Source organism: Canis lupus, chromosome 4 (genome assembly GCF_048164855.1).
Source record: "Canis lupus baileyi chromosome 4, mCanLup2.hap1, whole genome shotgun sequence".
Lineage (NCBI taxonomy): Eukaryota > Metazoa > Chordata > Mammalia > Carnivora > Canidae > Canis > Canis lupus.
In genome coordinates this window covers 12,489,437-12,508,211 of record NC_132841.1, presented here as the reverse complement: position 1 = coordinate 12,508,211, position 18,775 = coordinate 12,489,437, and the positions used below count along the sequence as shown (strand labels likewise).

Below are 18,775 nucleotides of genomic sequence, written 5' to 3'. Positions count from 1 at the left end.
TCTAGTCTTTTTTTAGCTTCACAATAAGGGATCCCAGGGAAATGAAAACATGTGTTTACATAAGGACTTGGAGTTAATTGTTATAGCAACATTATTCATAATAGTGTCCAAATAGGAAAAAACCTCTCATAAATATCCATCAACTAATAGAAGGACAAATACACAATGGAATATCAGACAGCAATAAAAAGGAATGAAGTACTGACATTGCTACATGATGAACCCGAAAAACATTATGTTAAGTGGAAAAAATACCCAAACATTTAAGACTACATATTATATGATTCCATTTACTTGAAATTTCTAGAGCAGATATAATAAAGATCAGTGGTTGCTGAGGGCTAGGGGTGGGAGGAAGACAGATCACAAATGAGCACAAGGCAACTTCTCGGGTGATGGAGATGTTCTGAAACTGGAATTGTGCTGATGGCTGCACAATTGTGTAATTTTCCTAAAATTCACCAGATGGTACACTTAGAATGAGTAAATTTTATTGTACGTAGAGTATATCTTCATAAAGGTGTTAAAAAATAAGATGATTAATGGATAAATGTGTAAATGAATCAAAGTATAGCCAAAAAGTGAAAAATGTAGAATTTAAGCAGTAGGTATATTGATGTTCATCAAAAAGTTTAAACTTTTCTGTATATTTTATAATTTTCATAATAATATATTAGAGGAAAAAACATCTGCTAAATTCAAAAACAATAACTTGCATAAACGTCACGATACACAAAGGGTTGACCCTTATAGTACTCCACCAAAGATTTCACTTTGCCCTTTTGTCTATAATCCTTAAATGAAAAATGCCTTTTTAGAGTTTGAGCATGGTCTTGACCAAAGGTTAACTGATTATATAATGTGAATTTCAGTATTAAGTCATAGAAAGTCACCGGGTCCCCTTTCTACAAGGATCTCTATGGCACCTCCTGCTGATGCCTGACCATCTGCTCCCTCTGAATCTCCCATCAGGCCTTCTCAGTGGTCCCTCAGATACCCTGCTCCTAGTCTGTCAGGCCCTTAAATGTTGCTGTTTACAGGGCGCAGCTCTCACGCTTTCCTCTTTTCATGCCTGGCCAGTCTCTGAATAGCCACTTTCATATGCCTGAGCCTCTGCAAAGCCCAAGGACAGGAGCTTTCTTCTTATTTTTTTAGGGAGCTGGGCAAGTGGGCATGCCTGAGCAAGGTGAGTGAGGGAGGGCAGGGGTGAGATCAAGTTCACCAAAGACTGGAATTGCCCTCAAGTCTCTGGATGGTTTAGAGAGCTTTACAGAGCTGAAGCTGGGGTCAGAGCCAAGTGTAGTCCATCTTCCTAGAGTTCCCTGCCTCTATTTCTCTACTGTCTAACCTTTGGAGAGAAGCTGCTGGGAGCCCTCATTCCAGCTCACAGGACCTGTGAGTTCACTTCTCACAGTTTTCCTTTACCCTAGACACAGCCTCTTATGACCCACGGGCCTCAATCCAAACTGGCTTTGTTTTGCCACATCAGATGGTTTCCAGATCTTTATTTCAGGAGGCACTTAGCTAAATGCATGTCTGAAAGGATGTTGCTGCTGTTCATCAGTGATTCTCAGGAAAGACACTGCCAGAGGTCTTGGCTGTCCTCCATAGTCTGTGTTCACCACAGAAACTCACAGACATCTGCCCAACACAGGCTCCTAAAACCCATTCAGCAGTACCATTTGTGGTTATATCACCCTCCCGAAGCTTCCAGAGTTAAGGCCTCCATTTTTCATACAGGCACCTAGTAAATGTGTCACACAGCTCTATCCAGATTCACAAGTTGGAATGGGAGGCAGGGGTCAGGCGGAAATCCAGGCTGCAGGGCCGTGATGCTAAGATTTTCTCAGGGACGTAATGAAGTCCAAGTGTAGATGAATGCTTTAGTTGCTGTTGCGGGCAAGCAGTTCCTGACACGATGAACAACCATAAATAAGATCATAAGATATACCAGTGGCACTTTCTTCAATGATTTACTGGCTTCAGAGACTAGAGAATGGAAGTAGTGCTAACAACAATCTGTTCTCTTGGAAAGGAGGTCACTTTGGGTCTACTCTACAAGGATGTAGTTCCAGAGTTTGCCAGAAGCTTAGATAAGGCAACTCTGGCAAATGGTTGTGGGTTTATCCTTCAGTAACTTTGCAATCTGTTGCCCAGCTCTATGCATCAACTTTATTCAGTGTGTATTTCCACCTCCTTTTATTAGACTTATTACTGCAGTAGCTGTCCAGTTCCGGGGCAAGGACACAGCTGATGGCAGTGAGAATTTTTGGCCTTTTGCACAAAGACTAAAACTGTTCATGTTCATGTTCTCATGTTCACTGAGGGCACCCTTAGACTCTTTGTAGATATCAGAGACATTGGCTCTTTGCTGCTATAAACCACTAGTTATTTCTCTATAACAGTCCTTTATGTCCCCAGAATCAATGCCTTCTTCCTCCTCCTTCTCTTTCTTTCAGTTTACATCCTAGTCCTCTTCATTGCTGTCAGATCCCTAGCTATTCATGTTCCAGGACAACTTGAGGAACAGCTAAACTGCAGGTCAGAAAGGTAGTGTCTTTTCCTTGCCCCTGCCCCAATTTTTACCAATTTCTCAAATACATTAATCTTTCTGTTATCTGCGATTCTTGAACATCTGTTAGGAAGTTGTCACTCTGTGTCACTCTCTGCCATATGATTTCCAACCAGAGCCTCAACTCCTTGATGACCGAACTCACATGAACCAGAACAGGAGGTGAGATTGGGGCACAGTGATAGAGGCATTAGGCTAATACCAATATGAGCCAGTGCTGCTTCCCCATGATGCTTTTTGAGTGGGGACACAAGCTTTTATGACGATGATTCCTATACCATCTTCCTGTCCCTTAGATTGAGGAAAACTGAATGGCAGAGATCATGTCCTCTCATAGCTTTTTCTCTCATATTCTGCCTTAGACCCTCCTCAATAAACACATATTGAATTGAATAATGAAGATTCTTACTATATAATCCAAAATCCTTTTTGACTCTCATAATGGTAGAATTATATAGCTGGAAGGAACTTCAGAGACTTAAAATTCCTCATGATTTAGTAAATGACAAAATTGAGACCCAGAGCAGTTAAATATCCTGCCCAAGTTATATAGCTGTTTGGTTGCTAAAGCTGGCACTGGAAGCCTGGTCTCTAGGCTCCTGGTTTGATGCCCCTCATAAAGATAGAACCTTTTAGTTAACAGAGACTTTGCATTTCATCATCTACCAACCTTCACAGAAATAGACTGCACTGAAGCATCACCAAAACAAACTTACCAAGTGCAATGCAGTTAGCCCAAATACCTCCCAATATTTGCATGCTTTCTAGATAGTTACCTCATAACTGCAAAGTAAACCTAAGTTTTTTAGGAGACTTGAAAGATATTTAAAGGGATCCCTGGGTGGCGCAGCGGTTTGGCGCCTGCCTTTGGCTCAGGGCGCGATCCTGGAGACCCGGGATCGAGTCCCACATCGGGCTCCCGGTGCATGGAGCCTGCTTCTCCCTCTGCCTGTGTCTCTGCCTCTCTCTCTCTCTCTGTGTGACTATCATAAATAAATAAATAAAAATTTAAAAAAAAAAAAGAGATATATGGTTTTTAAAAAAAAAAAAAAGAAAGAAAGATATTTAAAGATATTGAGGACTCATTGAAAGGATTTGCCTTGGGTATTTTTCAGCTTATCGTCATGATTGTCATCATTATGTTGTTATAACTCAGAGTTTGGAGGGTTATTCTTAAACTTCTTTTTGTAGAGAAGCTTGGAACAATAAAAAATGTTAGTTAACAGTATGAATCACACAGAGTCATCCGGAAAGTATCCTGAAATACTCAGAAAAGTTTTTTAAGGGACCCAGTTGCTAAAAAATCTGTGATTCCAGAGCAAAGTGAGTGTCTCTTTGCATGTTGTGGGAGTGAGAAAGAGAAGGCAGGAAAATGAAAGTTACTGTGGGAGAGAGTCACTATCCTTTGAGTAATGAAATGAGAAAGAAGGAAAGCAGAGAAAAAAGCCTAGAACTATCAATGTATCAGCAGAGACTGAGAGAGAGAGTCAAATCTGAAAATCAGCAAGCTCATGGTTGTTATCTCCTTTCCCTTCAAACTGAAAATAAGGTGATAAAGAAACTCTGCTCAGAGCTAGATAAGTGGAAACTCTGGAAAATAAATTACTGAATTTTTCACTATCATTTATCTAAATGTAAACATAAGTCAACCCCTGCAAATAAACCTGGATGTTGTCTCTGCTTGTGAAAGTTCAGGCTGAGAAACACAGCATTACAGAAACTGTTAGTCTTGATAAATCTGTCAAGCAACATGCTTCTACTTTTGAAATGCCAGTGTGCTCATGTAGATGAGACACAGTTGCTTCAGCAAACCTTTCTCCTAAAATATTGGTCTTTGTGATCTTGATAAAACTTTGTCAATGACCAAACAAGATGGCAAATGGCGCTGGGTTTTAACAAGGCTGTGTGATGCAATGGGGAAGGTCTTGGCCAGGGAAGTGGATGGATCTGAGCTCTGCTCATGTTTCATCTTCTTACATGCTGTGTCTTGGACAAATCATGTGACCTGCCCATTTTCTGACCATGGCATGATATGGAATAGATGACCTCAAGATCTCTTCTGGTTCTAACATTCTATGATGCTTTCTTCTGTGCCTTTCCTGTGGCTTGTGGGAAAATCTGATCCGTATCTAAAAAACCAGACTCCTGCAGTCTTGGAACCTAATTTGGTTCTTTGGCAATTCAGCTGGTCTCAAAACTCCTTTTAACTTCACGGAGCCACTTCTTCATTCCTAAATTGCTAAACTGTGTACTCTTTGTTTTAACAGATGGGAAAATCTATTCATATAAGCAAATCCCTTCTAATGGATGAGCCAATTAGTGCGTTATCTTCCTAAATGGGAGAAATATGCCTTGTCCAGCTAAGATGTAATGCTGGGAACTCAAAGACAGTAGTGTAGGTGTGTGTGTGCGTGTGCGTGTGTGTTGCTTGTAAGGGAGAACAAACGTACAACTAATCCAGGTAGTTATATCAAGTGTTACTGTAACATTTGAAGAAAGTTCTTTTTCTAAGCCAAGGATGAAAGTTAACCAGCAAGCCCTTGTAAGACTCAAGTTGCAGAGACTCATTCAAATGAGCTCATTTAAGTAGGCTTAATACTTTATTTTGAGGAGCACTCCTAACCACTTCTGGTTTGGCACCTCTTGATATGAATCCATTTTTGCTGAAATAAACTCTTAAATTTTTAAAATATGTCAGCAGTTTATCTTTTAAAAATAAACTCTTAAAATGTTTAATATGCCAGCAGTTTAACTTCTAAAGTTCTAATGTCAGAGGAGGGAATCAAAGATGACTCCCAACATACCCAGGAGCAATGAGCAACCAGCCATAGGTACCTGCTGAAACCCTAGAGCTCATTGCTTTTTCTCTGCCTCTAGGGGTTATGGGAAAGTCCCTCTTGAATCTTGGATCTTAGTTCCTAGCTCTGCAGCTTTTGTATTACCAGCTTTCAGACTATTTGAGCATTTATTTTCCTAGACTAGGTCCAGAAATTGGCAGGACTTGGATTAGAACTTAGAAACTGGACTGGGCCTGGAGTTAGCCTGGACTCCAGGATAGACTAGGTTTGAAGCTGGACTGAGTCTGGGGATAGACTGGGTCCAACTTAAACTGGGCTGGCTCCAGGGTGAGGCCTTAGGTGACTAGAGTTTTGTTTTAAGACTGAGTAAGTAGGTTAAGTTTGCCAAAGATAATCTTGAATTACAGCAACCACACTGGAGAGCTTTTAACCTAGATAAACTTATCCATGTATGAGGTACCCTAGAAAAAAAGGGGTCTCAGCCAGGCACACACTATAAAGGGAATACAGAAAGTTATTTTTTCCCTTCTGTGGTTTCTGGTGACCAGAATGAGACTTGCTGGGACAACCCACTCACTAGAGCCTGTAGGCAGCATCCAGGGAAAATGAGCAGAAGCCAGCTAAGCGTGAGAATTCTTAGCAAAGTCAGATCTCCCAAATCTCTATCTGTACTGCCTGGCTAAGAGAGGAAGGTAAAAATTTGCATTGTCCCTTCCTTTCCAAATCAGATTAGCAGGAAAAAATACTGATTATCAATCATTTTTCCCCAGGGACAGCTATTGCTTCTTGCTTCTCTCATTTGTGTCCTAAGAACTGTTTGGGCAATGACCAGTTTGAGAGCCTCCAAAGTATGATTGGACAGAAATGTGAGTAGCACCCCATTTACAGTTAGGGTCCTGTCACCTGTTGCTAGCTCTCAGGGAAATTGTCTAACTCTTTCTTCCTTTTAGTTATCTTTGGAAGTGACTCTTTGGAGGGTAGTATCTTTTGCACCCTATTTGGGAACCCCTCTTCTGTCCATAGGGTTGTTCAATAAAGCCAGAAACATTTACCGTTTGTTCTAGCTAAAACCTGGCAAGATATTTGAAAGAATTTTTTTAAAGTAGCTCTGTGGTCAGAAGTTGGCCAAATTAGAAGCTGATACTCAAAGCCTCTTAGGAAATTTTTGAAGGTCTTCTCCTCTAAGCTAAAATGAAACTATGTACCTAGAGAGAAAGAAAAACATTTTGAAATTTCATTTTGGAAGGATTTACTAAAATATTCCAAGAAACATAGCTCTAAATCTAGAACATAGGCATCTCTTGACTCCCATCCTAGTTGAATTTCTTAGTTCTTCTTTAGTTCCTTGGTTGCTTCCCCAGTTCTTCCTGATATAAAGAAGCAGAGGATAATGTAGTTGGATGGGTCAGATATCATTTAGGTTTGCACCCCATTCTTTGAAGGACTTAACTGTACTTGTCTTACAAGTGGAGACTTTACAAGAACAGAAATGAAGTTCTAGAAACAATGAAAAACCCACCTATCCTTTCTACCAACTCCAAAACCTTCCCCAATCATCTCAAAAGACTTATAGACAGTATAAAAGACATGGACTTAAGGAACAAAAGTCCTTCTTGGAGAAACATCCTTTCTCTGTGACTTTGAGATGTAAATGTTCTACTTGCTCTTCTCTTAATTTGGATATTAGGTGGAAGAGAAATCTTAAAAATTGTTTCCATAAATATTAGTAAAAGCTTTAGCCATCTGAGGAGGTAACCTTAACTTTTCTATCAGTCAGAAACACAATTTGGGTTCAATTATTCTTTTTTAAACTATTGAGTTTTACGTTATCATACCTGTGTCATGACTAAAATTTTAAAACAAAAGCTATAAGATCTCTGTGTATATCTGTATGTTTATGTATGTATGTTGCAAACATGTGATATTTTTCTACTTCAGAATGGTTTGGCCAGGATTAATTTGTAAAGAGCTCTACTTAATTGGCTTAAAGACAAAGAAACATTTATATTAATCAAGTATACTCTCAGAAATATGGAAATTAACCCAATTGTTTTTTAAGGTCACGTGATTTAGGATAATCTTAGGGAAAGGATAGCTAGTTAAAGTTTGTTTAATTAAAATAGGCATGTCTTTAGGGTTATCAGTATTAAATATGATACTTTTATTTATAATACTTTTATTTTACCTAACTCTACTAAAAATCAAATAAGATAATGTTATCTCTGTTATAAAATTTGCCAGTAAGAAACATAACTTAAGATAATGATTAGCTGTTTCATGTCTTACGAAGTTTCCATGAGTAATCTAAACAGTTGCTAAGAAGTAAAGTAACTAGATGTGAGTAAGATGAAAGTTTATATCCTAGAAGACAAATCTCAAAAGATTTGTCTCTTACCTTGTAAAAGAGAGATGTTAAATTGATTAGGTTTATTTGATAGATTAAATTATGTGGGAAGCATTGCCAAATAAGAAGTGATGATAAGCCTTTTTAGATTATATCTGAATGGATATATGTTACTAATATAGGCATTACAGAAAGTGTTTTAAGTTTCTAGAGATTTGTCAATACTCTCATTGTCCAATTATTATCTTAGATTGTTATTTTTTAAAGATTTATTCATTTATTTATTTAGAGAGAGCTCATATGAGTGGGCGAGGGAGAAAGAGAGAGAGAGAATCTCGAGCAGACTCCCCTCTGAGCAGGAAGCCCAATGTGGGAATTGATCCCACAACCCATGAGATCATGACCTGAGCCAAAATTACAAAACCAAAATTATGCTTAACCGACTGAGCAACCCACAAGCCCCTATCCTAAATTATTGTGTGCTGTAGAAATAACTACATTTCCCTATCAAATGAATTCTCATCAAATCTTTAACTGTGTGCATTTTAGTCTTTTTATCATTTCCAGACAGTTATTCTGATGCCTGTTTAAAGGTTCTTCATCTTTAGAGAGATTCATGGAAAGGGTTCTGAAACATACTCTAGAATATAGGTTTCTGATAACTTTAAGATTATAAAACTGATCTGGGTAAGAATTTCCAGGACTAAGAGAAAAAATATTCAAGCAAAACAAGAATTAATAATATGAGATTGCATGAATTGATGAGAATGATTCTAATATTTTTTACAACTTTTTCTTCAAAACATTGCTTGATCCTTAATGTTTTATTTTTTTCAGGTTTAAGGAAAACTTTTTCTCTCATGCTACCTATGTCTCAGAGCAATTTTATAAAGTGTATTTCTGTAAAAAGAATTGAAAAATTTATTTTTTCTCCCTACCTGATCCCTCCAGAATTTAGAAACTTACTGAGTATTCTTATTTTCATGACAATATTATCATTTGCATAAATTCAATAAGAATCTATTCTGTTAGTATTTTGATAAGAATTACATTGAATCTGCAAATTGCTCTGGGGAGTACATGTTAGTAATACTAATTTTATAATCCATGAACATGGTATATCTTTCCATTTATTTGTGTTATTTTAAAATTTTTTTCATTAATGTCTTATAGTTTTCAGAGCACAGATCTTTCTTGGTCAAATTTTTCCTAGTTGTTTTATTTTTTTGGATGCAATTATAAAGGGGATTGTTTTCTTAATTTCTCTTTCTGCTACTTCATTATTAGTGTATAGAAATGCAGTGGATTTCTGTATATTAATTTTATATCCTGCAACCTTTCTGAATTCAATTATTATTTCTAATAGCTTTTTGATGGAGTCTTCAGGGTTCTCTATATATAATATCACATCATCTACAAATATTACCAGTTTTACTTCCTCCGTCCCAAATTAGGTATTATTTATTTATTTATTTATTTATTTATTACTGTTTGATTGCTATGGATGGGACTTCTAGTTCAGGCAAAATAATATGTTCCAGTACTGGAAACATGTTGAATAAAAGTGGCAAGAGTTGTCTTGTTCCTGATGTTAGGGAAACTGCATTAACATTAAAAACCTTTGCACAGGGTAGCTCCGGTGGCTCATTGGTTTAGCGCCGGCTTGAGTCCAGGGCAGGATCCTGGAGACCTGGGTTCGAGTCCCACGTCGGGCTCCCTGCATGGAGCCTGCTTCTCCTTCTGCCTGTGTCTCTGCCTTTCTCTCTCTGTGCCTTTCATGAATAAATAAATAAAATATTAAAAAAAGAGAAGAAATATTAAAAAATAAAACACAAAAAAACCTTTGCACAGTGAGGGAACCACCAGTAAAAGGGTAACCTACTGAATGGGAAAAAATATTTGTAAAAGATATATCCAGTAAGAGGCTAATATTAAAATTATATAAAGAAGTAATACAACTTAACACCCCCCCCCCAAAAAAAAAAAACCCAACAAATAATCTTAAAAATGGGTGGAGGACCAAATAAGCTTTTTTCCAAAGAAGATATACAGATGGCCAAGAGACACATGAAGAGATGCTCAATATCACTAATAATCAGGGAAATGCAAATCAAACCACAATGAGATATCACCTCGTACCTATCAGAATGACGAGTAGCAAAAAAAGAAAGAGAGAGAGAGAGACAGAGAGACAGAGAGAAATAACAAGTGTTAACACAAGTGTGGAGAAAAGGAAACCCTTGTACACTGTTGGTGGGAATGTAAATTGGTGTGGCCACTGTGGAAAAGGTATGGAAGTTCCTTAAAAAGGTAGAAAAAGAGAAATATTATATGACCCCCTAATTCCACTTCTAGGTGGGATTTGGTATTTTGGTATTTCTTTGGTATTTACTCAAAGAAAATAAAACACTAATTTGAAACAATACATGTACTCCTGTCTGTATTATTTACAATAGCCAAGATATGGAAAAAATCTAAGTGTTCATAGATAGGTGACTGGATAAAGAAGATGTGGTATGTATGTATGTATGTATATGTAGACACACACACACACACACACACTAGAATGTTACTCAGGTATAAGAAAAGAACGAAATCTTGCCATCCACAACATGGTTAGACCTAGAGGTATTATGCTAGGTGACATAAGTCAGACAAAGACAAATACCATATGATTTCACTTATATGTGGAACCTAAAACACCAAAACAAATGAACAAAAATCAATAAAACAGAAATACACTCATGAATACAGAGAACAAACTGGTGGTTGCCAGTGGGAAAGGAGCTGAGGGAATTGATAAAATAAGTGAAGGGGATTAAGAGGTACAAACTTCCAGCTATAAAACAAATAAGTCATGGGAATAAAAAGTGTAACTTAGGGAATGCAATTCAATAATATAGTAACAATATTTCATGTTGACACATGATAGCTACACTTATTATAGTATTTCATAATGCATATAATTATTAAATCACTATGTTGTATACCTAAAACTAATATTGTATGCTAACTATGAAAGTAACTATACTTTCAATAAAAATCTATTCTCTTTATAACAAGACCCAATTGGAAACATTGGTTATATTACCAAGGCTTTTATTTGAATTTCATGTTTGAGAATATGCATAAAATCTGTTATGACCAGGTGGGTTTAAGGAATTAAGATCGACCTTATGGAGCCAATACAATCTCTTAGAAAACCTGGCCTGGTACCTTTCTTACAAGGCTCCCAGCAGCCTTACCAGGTGAGTAAGGAAGGTCACTTCCTGAAAGACTGAGGCACCTCAGGATATCTTCAGGACCTCTAGAAAAGAGAAATTCACCCAAATCTATAGATATTCCAGGTCAAGTCTGATGGTGTGTTCTTGGCATTGCTTCTTAGCCTGAAAAGGCTTTTATTTTTATTTTTAAATTTTTTTAAATATTTATTTTATTTTTAGAGGGAGACTGTGAGTGAAAAGTGGGGAGGGAAGGGGAGCCTGGGTGGCTCAGCAGTTTAGTGCTGCCTTCAGCCCGCAGGTGTGGTCCTGGAGACCCGGGATCAAGTCCCACATCAGACTCCCTGCATGGAATGGAGTCTGCTTCTCTCTCTGCCTGTGTCTGTGCTTCTCTCTCTCTCTCTCTCGAATAAATAAATAAAATCTTTTTAAAAAGAGGGGGAGGGAAGGAGTTAGAGGGAAAGAGAGAATCCCAAGCAGACTCCTTTCTGAGCAGGGAACCCAATGTGGGGCTCGAACCCAAAATTCTGAGATTATGACCTGAGCTGAAATCAAGAGTTGGCCACTTAACTACTGAGGCTTCCAGGTGACCTGCCTGAAAAAGCTTTTAAAATATGGGTGTATTATTTCTTATAAAAGTTTCAGTAAAGCAGATTTTATTATTTTTATTATTTATTATTATTATTTTAAAGATTTTATTTATTTATTAATGAAAGAGAGACAGAGACATAGGCAGAGGGAGATACAGGCTCCCTGCAGGTAGCCTGATGAAGGACTCAATCCCAGGACTCCAGGTTCATGCCCTGAGCTGAAGGCAGATTCTCAACCACCGTGCTATCCAGGCATCCCAATAAGGCAGATCTTAAAAGATCTTATATGGTCAACTGCTATTCTTGCTGCACTTATATAAGTAATCGGAACAAATTTAATGAGACTAATTTTGCAAACAAATTAGCTTTACTGTGATTATTTTTGATAGAAATGAGAGTGATTGTAGAAGAAAAAAATTAGTAGAAAATTATAATGCAATTTTGTAGATATCAGTTTCTAGTTCTGTTGATTATCTTTGAGGTTTTGTAAACCAAATCTGTAAACCAAACTGGATCCTGAACTCTTCTAGTTTACTTGAATATCTGGCTAAACTTTACAAACTAACATTTCCAATTTTGTCCCAATCTTCTGATTTGAAATCACTAAAAACAAAGCCTGTCCTCAAACCTCTTTGGAAGGGACCATACCAGGTCTTCCTCACTACGAAGATGGCAGTCAAACTTCAGGGCTCTGAACCCGGGGTCTACTTCCCCCAACTAAAAATGGCTCTTGCAGACTGTTAGAACTGCACATCAGCTGGAGATCTAAAAATTACCTTGGAAGGTTCCTCTCCAGAAGCAGATAGCTTCTTGTAGTGGATAGCTCTTTCAGGATCATGGATGGAGATCTTCATCTCCACAGGCTCCTGGCTGGCTCAGTTGGTTAAGCATCTACCTTTGGCTCAGGTCATGATCCTAGGGTCCTGGAATCAAGCCCTGTGTTGAGCTCCCTGCTCAGCAGGAGTCTGCTTCTCCATCTCCCTTTGCCCCTCCTCCTCACTCATGTTCTCTCTCTAGCTTTCTCTCTCTCAAGTAAACAAATAGAATCTTTAAAAAAAATTTTTAAAAGGCCTTTATCACTAATATGAAAACTTTATTCCTTTTGTGTTTTGCTACTTGCTTTTTCTCTTTGTTAATGCATGAAAAGGCAATGCTTTTTAACCTCTCAGTTATTCTTGAAACTGCTGCTAAAGCAATAGCTTCTCAACAAAAGTCACTAGATTTTCCTGCTAGGGCAGTTTTAGATAATAGTATTGCTTTAGATTACTTAGTGACTGAACAGGGAGGAGTCTGTGCCATAGCAAATACTCCTACTATAACTGTATCAACACCTCTGGTATTATAGCAAATATAAGAAATCAATAAGCGAGCCACTTGGCTATAAAATAAGTTGATGCCCCTTCAAGTATATCCTTTGATTTGATACCAACTGGTTTGATTTGTGGTGGCCATGGGGATACTCTAGTGTCTTGTTGTTATCTTCTTGATAGATATTGTAGTCTCTGTGGTGTACTTTGTTGTCTCAGAGGTCTTAAATATATATTCATAGCCATCAGCAGTTCATGAGATGATCTGACTCTGCTTGGAGAAACAGAAATAAGAAGAACAGCAACATGAACAGCAAAAACAATTCTACACAGATCTGACATGATCTATGAGTTTACAATAAGACAAGAGCAACTTAACTCTGGGGGTGATTGAGAGTGGTGCCAATATCAAACGGTTGGTCAATCTCTCACCAAGTGGGGGCAATTATTTAATTAATTAAGCAAGGAGGCCAGCAGACTGAGGAGGATCTAATGCTGTGGTAACCTATGGAAGCAAACCAAAATCTAAGCTGGTAAATGCCTCAAGTTTATAAAATCAGAACACTAAGGACAACCAATCACAAACAGCCAACTAGGCTTTAAGCTATAGCCACCAGTAATTGTCTTACTTTGCTTTTGTTTTTTCTGTATAAAAGTCTTTCTCCGAGCTCCTGTTGGTGGAACAGTCCTAACCACTTCTGGTACTTCTGAGTTGAATCAATTTTTGCTCAGATAAACACTTTTTTTTTTTTAAATTAAAGATTTTTATTTATTTATTCATGAGAGAGAGACAGAGACAGAGACAGAGACAGAGACTGAGGCAGAGGGGAAAGCAGGCTTCCTGCAAGGAGCCTGCTATGGTACTTGATCCTGGATCCCAGGATCACACCCTGAAGGGAAGCCAGGTGCTCAACCACTGAGCCACCCAGCCATCCCACTCAGATAAACTCTTAAAATAAAATTTATAAAGTATGTTGAATAATAGGAAGAATATTAACCAATTTATTAACTAATTTATAATAATGGATGAAGGTGGCAATAGAGGAAATACAGACACTTATGTAGGATGTGAGATAAATAAATAAATCAAAATTTCTGATCATGATTTCATTTTATCCACATAATAACATTATGAGGTAGGCTGGCTGGGGCTATCTCCATTTTATAAATGAGAAGACAGAAGTTTAGAGAGGATGTGGTTTGTAGAGGTAAGTACAGCATTCTATCTGTACTTTGATATCTTTTTTCAGTCGTTAGAAATGGAGAGTTAGATTCTAGTCCAACTACCTGGACTAGAAGGTTTGAGGTTATGCAATATGGTTTTCCTGAGTTTCTCAAGAGCCTTTAGCTCTGTGTTCTTGACTCTTAAATAGGGTGTGGCTTAGTTCATCCCAACCAACTGCCATAGCAATCTCAAACATTTTGTGATGTTGGCACTAACAAAAGCCCCCATTTCTGCAGAGAGCAGAAGCTTTTCAAGCTAGCCCAGTCTCGCCAGGGCTAATCAACTACTACACAGTGGGGAGAGATTCCTGAGATGGGGTCCAGACAAATGAGCCTGGAATTTTTACTCTGACCACAGATGGATCTTTCTTTCTGCAACTCACTCTTCTTTATGAAAGTCTTGAGGTTCTCCGACCACCACACCAAATGCAGCACAAACACAGTTTTTAAATCATGGGGAAAATGTCCACTTGCAAGATTTCCCCTCCCAGATTTGGATTTGGGACAATGATGTCTATTTTTATTAACATCTGATGGCTCTTATGTGAATCTCTCCAGCCTCTTTTGTCTTTCAGTCTCTTCTTGCATAAGGCTGTACAGGACATATCCAGGTGCAAACTGCTTCCAACGAACTTGGAGCAGCTGAATTGTCAGTGTAAAGACTGCAGAACTTCCATAAAGTGAAGTTAATGGTAAATCTGAAGTTGCTTGTCAAATGTGAACCAAATGAAAAGCTTAGGTAGAATGTATAAAACACAAGATCCATCCGGTTTTACAAAACAAATCAGACCATCAGCAACAATCTAGATTTGGGGATTTCAGCAGTTGGAAACTATTTGGGAAGGAAAATGGTTTAATAACGTTCCTAATTTTTTTTTAAAGGTCTTATTTATTACTCATGAGAGACAGAGAGAGAGAGGCAGAGACACAGGCAGAGGGAGAAGCAGGCTCCACGCAGGGGGGACTCCAGGATCCTGGGACTCCAGGATCACGCCCTGGGCTGAAGGTGGCGCTAAACCGCTGAGCCACCCAGGCAGGGATCCCCCCCTCCCCCCGCCCCCTTCCTAAATTTTGTTTGTAAAAGTGAAGAAGAAAGTGGTGTGTAGAACGCAGAGTGAGCTGTAGTCAAGGGTCTCAGATACCAGCCTAGGCTGTGCTGAGGGAGCTAAGTTAAATTCTTCATGTAAGTATTTTTGGTGATAATATGAAGGTTTTTGATCAGGTGATCACTGCAGTCTCCTTTAATTCAATGATGTTGTGAAATTCATAACAGGAAAACCAAGCCAGCTTGTGACCATATTTTCTCCTTAACCTGATTGCAACTTCTGAGATCATTAGTAAAACCCAATTAGCTGGTGTTGAGGTTATTCACAGTGTATTCTGATCACCCCGGACATCCTGTTTTGTTCTTTTAATCTCCTCTTCTATCCCCTCCCTCCCCCCCCCCCCCTGAGGAATTTGAGATTCATACCTGACACGCTTCATAAACTGGATATTCAGAGAAGTGATATATATTTAAAAACTGGAATCACCTTTAAACATTTTGCAAACGTATATTTAATTCTAGGAGATGAAAAATCAATCTGATTTATATTTTCCTCTGTATAACACTTTACATGCATCAAAAAATGCTTGTTGGAGCTGGAAAGAAAAGGTAGACAAGAGCTATATTTATGTGCTTATCTTGCCTTTGAATTAACTCCCCTCCCCCCACATTTTGCCTGAGCCCTTTGGTTGCCATAGAAACTGGAATGGCCTCCAACTGAGATTCTTGTGAGACTTAATTGCATTCCGAATTTCATAAACTCTCTATTAACCTTTGCCTGACAGATATATATGATGCAAAACGAGTTAGGTTAACAGTTTAAAGTGATGTATACATTCAGGTTTCATGTACTTAAAGTTCTCTTTCAGTCAATTAAACATACTTATAATAATTGTAATAGTGTTACTATTGATGTTTTTCTTCCTTTTTAGAAAATACCAGATTTAATATATATGTACCTAAGAGATAAGGATATTTCTAAGGGAAGATTGGGAGTGGAAGCTGAATATATCTGTATGTTTGAATATATTCAGATATGCTATGTTGAGATCTATATCTCTCTCTTTATAATGTATACCTGTGCCTGTGTTGGGTGTTGTACTTAATATTTAACCTGTGTTATTTTGCTTAATCCTCATAAAACTCATTGTCACCCGTTTTACAGTTGAGAGAACTGAGGCTTGGGGAGTTTGAGGTCCCAAAGCTAGAGTGGGTGGCAGAGCTGGGATTGGAACCCAACCTATGTGAGACCTCAGAGCTCTGAAGCCTTCCATATATATCCATTTGTATGACTCTAGAACTCACATGGGAACTGTATGTAGAGATCCAGAGAAAGTCTCCTTTTCTAGATGAATCCTTTATTCATAAGGGCAAGGGAAATGAATAAATAAGGCACAGTCCTTGCTCTCCAGGAGAATCTGGGGTAGGGGCAGGGGAGTGAATGAGTGAGAGGAGAAAACAGATGTGAAGATATAATTACAAGTTGCTAAGACTTACACGACAGATGCCACTTAGGGCAAAGCCCCAGCCTCACTACATGATCATATTCATACAGTAGCTTGAATGTAGAAAGACTGAAAAACAATTTAAACTCTATGGAAGTTTCTTTAAAAATGCCAAAGGCAATCCATTTACACAGCATAACAGAACACCTGCTTCTTTTCCCCTCTTCACAATCCCCACACTGCAGTAGCTGCAGGGGCACAGAGGTGCCCTTTCCACACTAGGCCAGCACCATTTGTCCTTTCACCGCAAGCTCCCATGAACTTGTCGATGCAGTTTTTCTTGCTGCTCTCCATGCTCTCTCAGGCTCATCTCTTTATTTGTATATTGGTTTAGCCTTTCTGATTGATTTCACTTTTCTTGTTCTTCCATTACCCAGTTTTTTGTTTTGTTTTGTTTTTTGTTTTTTCATGAAGACTTGCTTGGAAGCTGGCCAGAAGCTGAGTTTTCTCCTTAAAAGAAAAGTGGTTTAGGGAGAAGACAGCTGACACAACTCAATATCCACCTCCCCCACAACTTCCTCTTTTTTAAAGATCTTTACCATGGAGGAATAAATTGAGAGCAGTGAGAGTCAGAGAAGAGCAGGCAGTCATTTTCACCTGGGCAGTGAGAGAAAGGGATTCAAGAAGCTGATCTTGAGGGACGAGGGTATATTTTCCAGATGGTAAGTGGAGAATGTTGTGCCCAAGAGTGCGAATCCGAGCTTGGGTCCAAGTATACCCGACACAGCAGAGCAGGGACTTGGACCCCGAAGTGGGTTACAGCTGGATTTTTTATAGGCTGGTCTAGGGGATTTTCAGAAGGGGTGGAGGAATTTCTCAAGTTCTGTTTACATTCTGATATGGGGCTTTCAAGGGCATTGAGCTCTGTTCTCATTCTAATATGGGACTTTCTACCACGGATGTGGGCTCTGTTGTCTTTCTGATATGGGATTCCCTGCCAAGGACATTCTGCAGTTTTTCCTGTAAAGTTCAGCTCTTATTCCCAGGGGCCTAGTATGGCTGTACTTGTGCTAATGCTAAACTTAAGGTGAAATGGCCTTAATTTTTCTCGGCCTCCACAGAGAAGAGGCATTCCAGGCTAAAGGAGCCTATGAAAGTTCATAGGCATGCACAGGTATGACCTATTTGAGGAATGGAGATATATATATATATATATATATATATATTTTTTTTTTTTTTACATAAATCTGAACTTTTTAGAAGCAACAGGAGACTATGAATTAGCCATTTTGAAAAAGCAAAGAAAGTAGAGCTAAGACGATTAAAGGAAATTTAGTGCACTCTTTTTCACTTTACTATCAAGGAAATGGAGGCCCAATAAATACATTTTAAATGAATCTTCTTATTCTATTGGACCACTTGCTTTGAGAACTTGCAGATGCTTCCCTCCACCCAGTTCAAAGGGTCCCAGGTCATGGGATCCACTACAACCCTGTTGACATTCTGGCATCAAATAAGAGGATTTTTTAAAAACTGGTTTAATCCAGAAAAATTCAGAGCACAGAGATCTCTTTAAACCAAATATATCTGGTTTATTGACCTATCTCAGTTTTCTATTGTTATACTTAACCCCTATCCCCACCCCTCACCATTGATTTATGTTAAATATCCCTTCCCTCCTGGATAGCAGATCTCTTAACAGCATTTTAGGGAAAGAAATCATAATTTCCTGCTAATTGATTTTTAAAAGTCTGATTTGTTTGAAGTTCTAATCTCATATCTGATTCAAAAACTTGTCCTTATCATAGTTCCTTATCATAGGGACTGTAGTATGTATGTTTGTGTTGGGGGTGGAGGGTAAGTATTACCTAATCTTTTATTCGACATCCCCCACCCTCACACTGGGGGACAGAATGAGCTCATTTAGCCTCCTCTTCTCCTTCTTCTAGGCTCTAACCCTTCATTGTGTTAGAAAAGGGAAGCAGGCAAAAGAGGACAAGAGTCTCCTATTTAACTGACTGGTTATGTTCTCTCTGTTGTTTGTTGATGCTTGTCTGGTCAACACTGACTGCCTGACCACTGTTCCTATGTCTTGTGGGGTAAGAGGCATCCAAAAGGAAGCCTCTCCAGTATCCATTCCTTGGTGTGAGAGGTGTGGCCCTGATTCAGCTCCTAATCTCCATACTCCCAGCTCCTGCTTCAGCTATTCACCTTTACCTCATATCCTGT

General features: G+C 38.5%; 1 long non-coding RNA gene across 3 annotated transcripts; it reads right to left on the bottom strand.

The window, feature by feature from the left end:
- Nucleotides 1-3,634: 3,634 nt before the first annotated feature.
- Nucleotides 3,635-15,935, bottom strand: LOC140631486 (uncharacterized). Of its 3 annotated transcripts, XR_012029032.1 has the most exons (5): nucleotides 15,528-15,935; nucleotides 12,956-13,103; nucleotides 9,334-9,486; nucleotides 6,423-6,737; nucleotides 3,635-3,768 (listed from the first exon to the last, which is right to left on the bottom strand). It is a non-coding gene; the product is annotated as an uncharacterized lncRNA (long non-coding RNA). The 3 variants fall into 3 exon arrangements; XR_012029033.1 differs by lacking the exon at nucleotides 6,423-6,737 and having other exon boundaries at nucleotides 15,528-15,887; XR_012029031.1 differs by lacking the exons at nucleotides 3,635-3,768; nucleotides 6,423-6,737 and having other exon boundaries at nucleotides 9,140-9,486; nucleotides 15,528-15,801.
- Nucleotides 15,936-18,775: the final 2,840 nt, after the last annotated feature.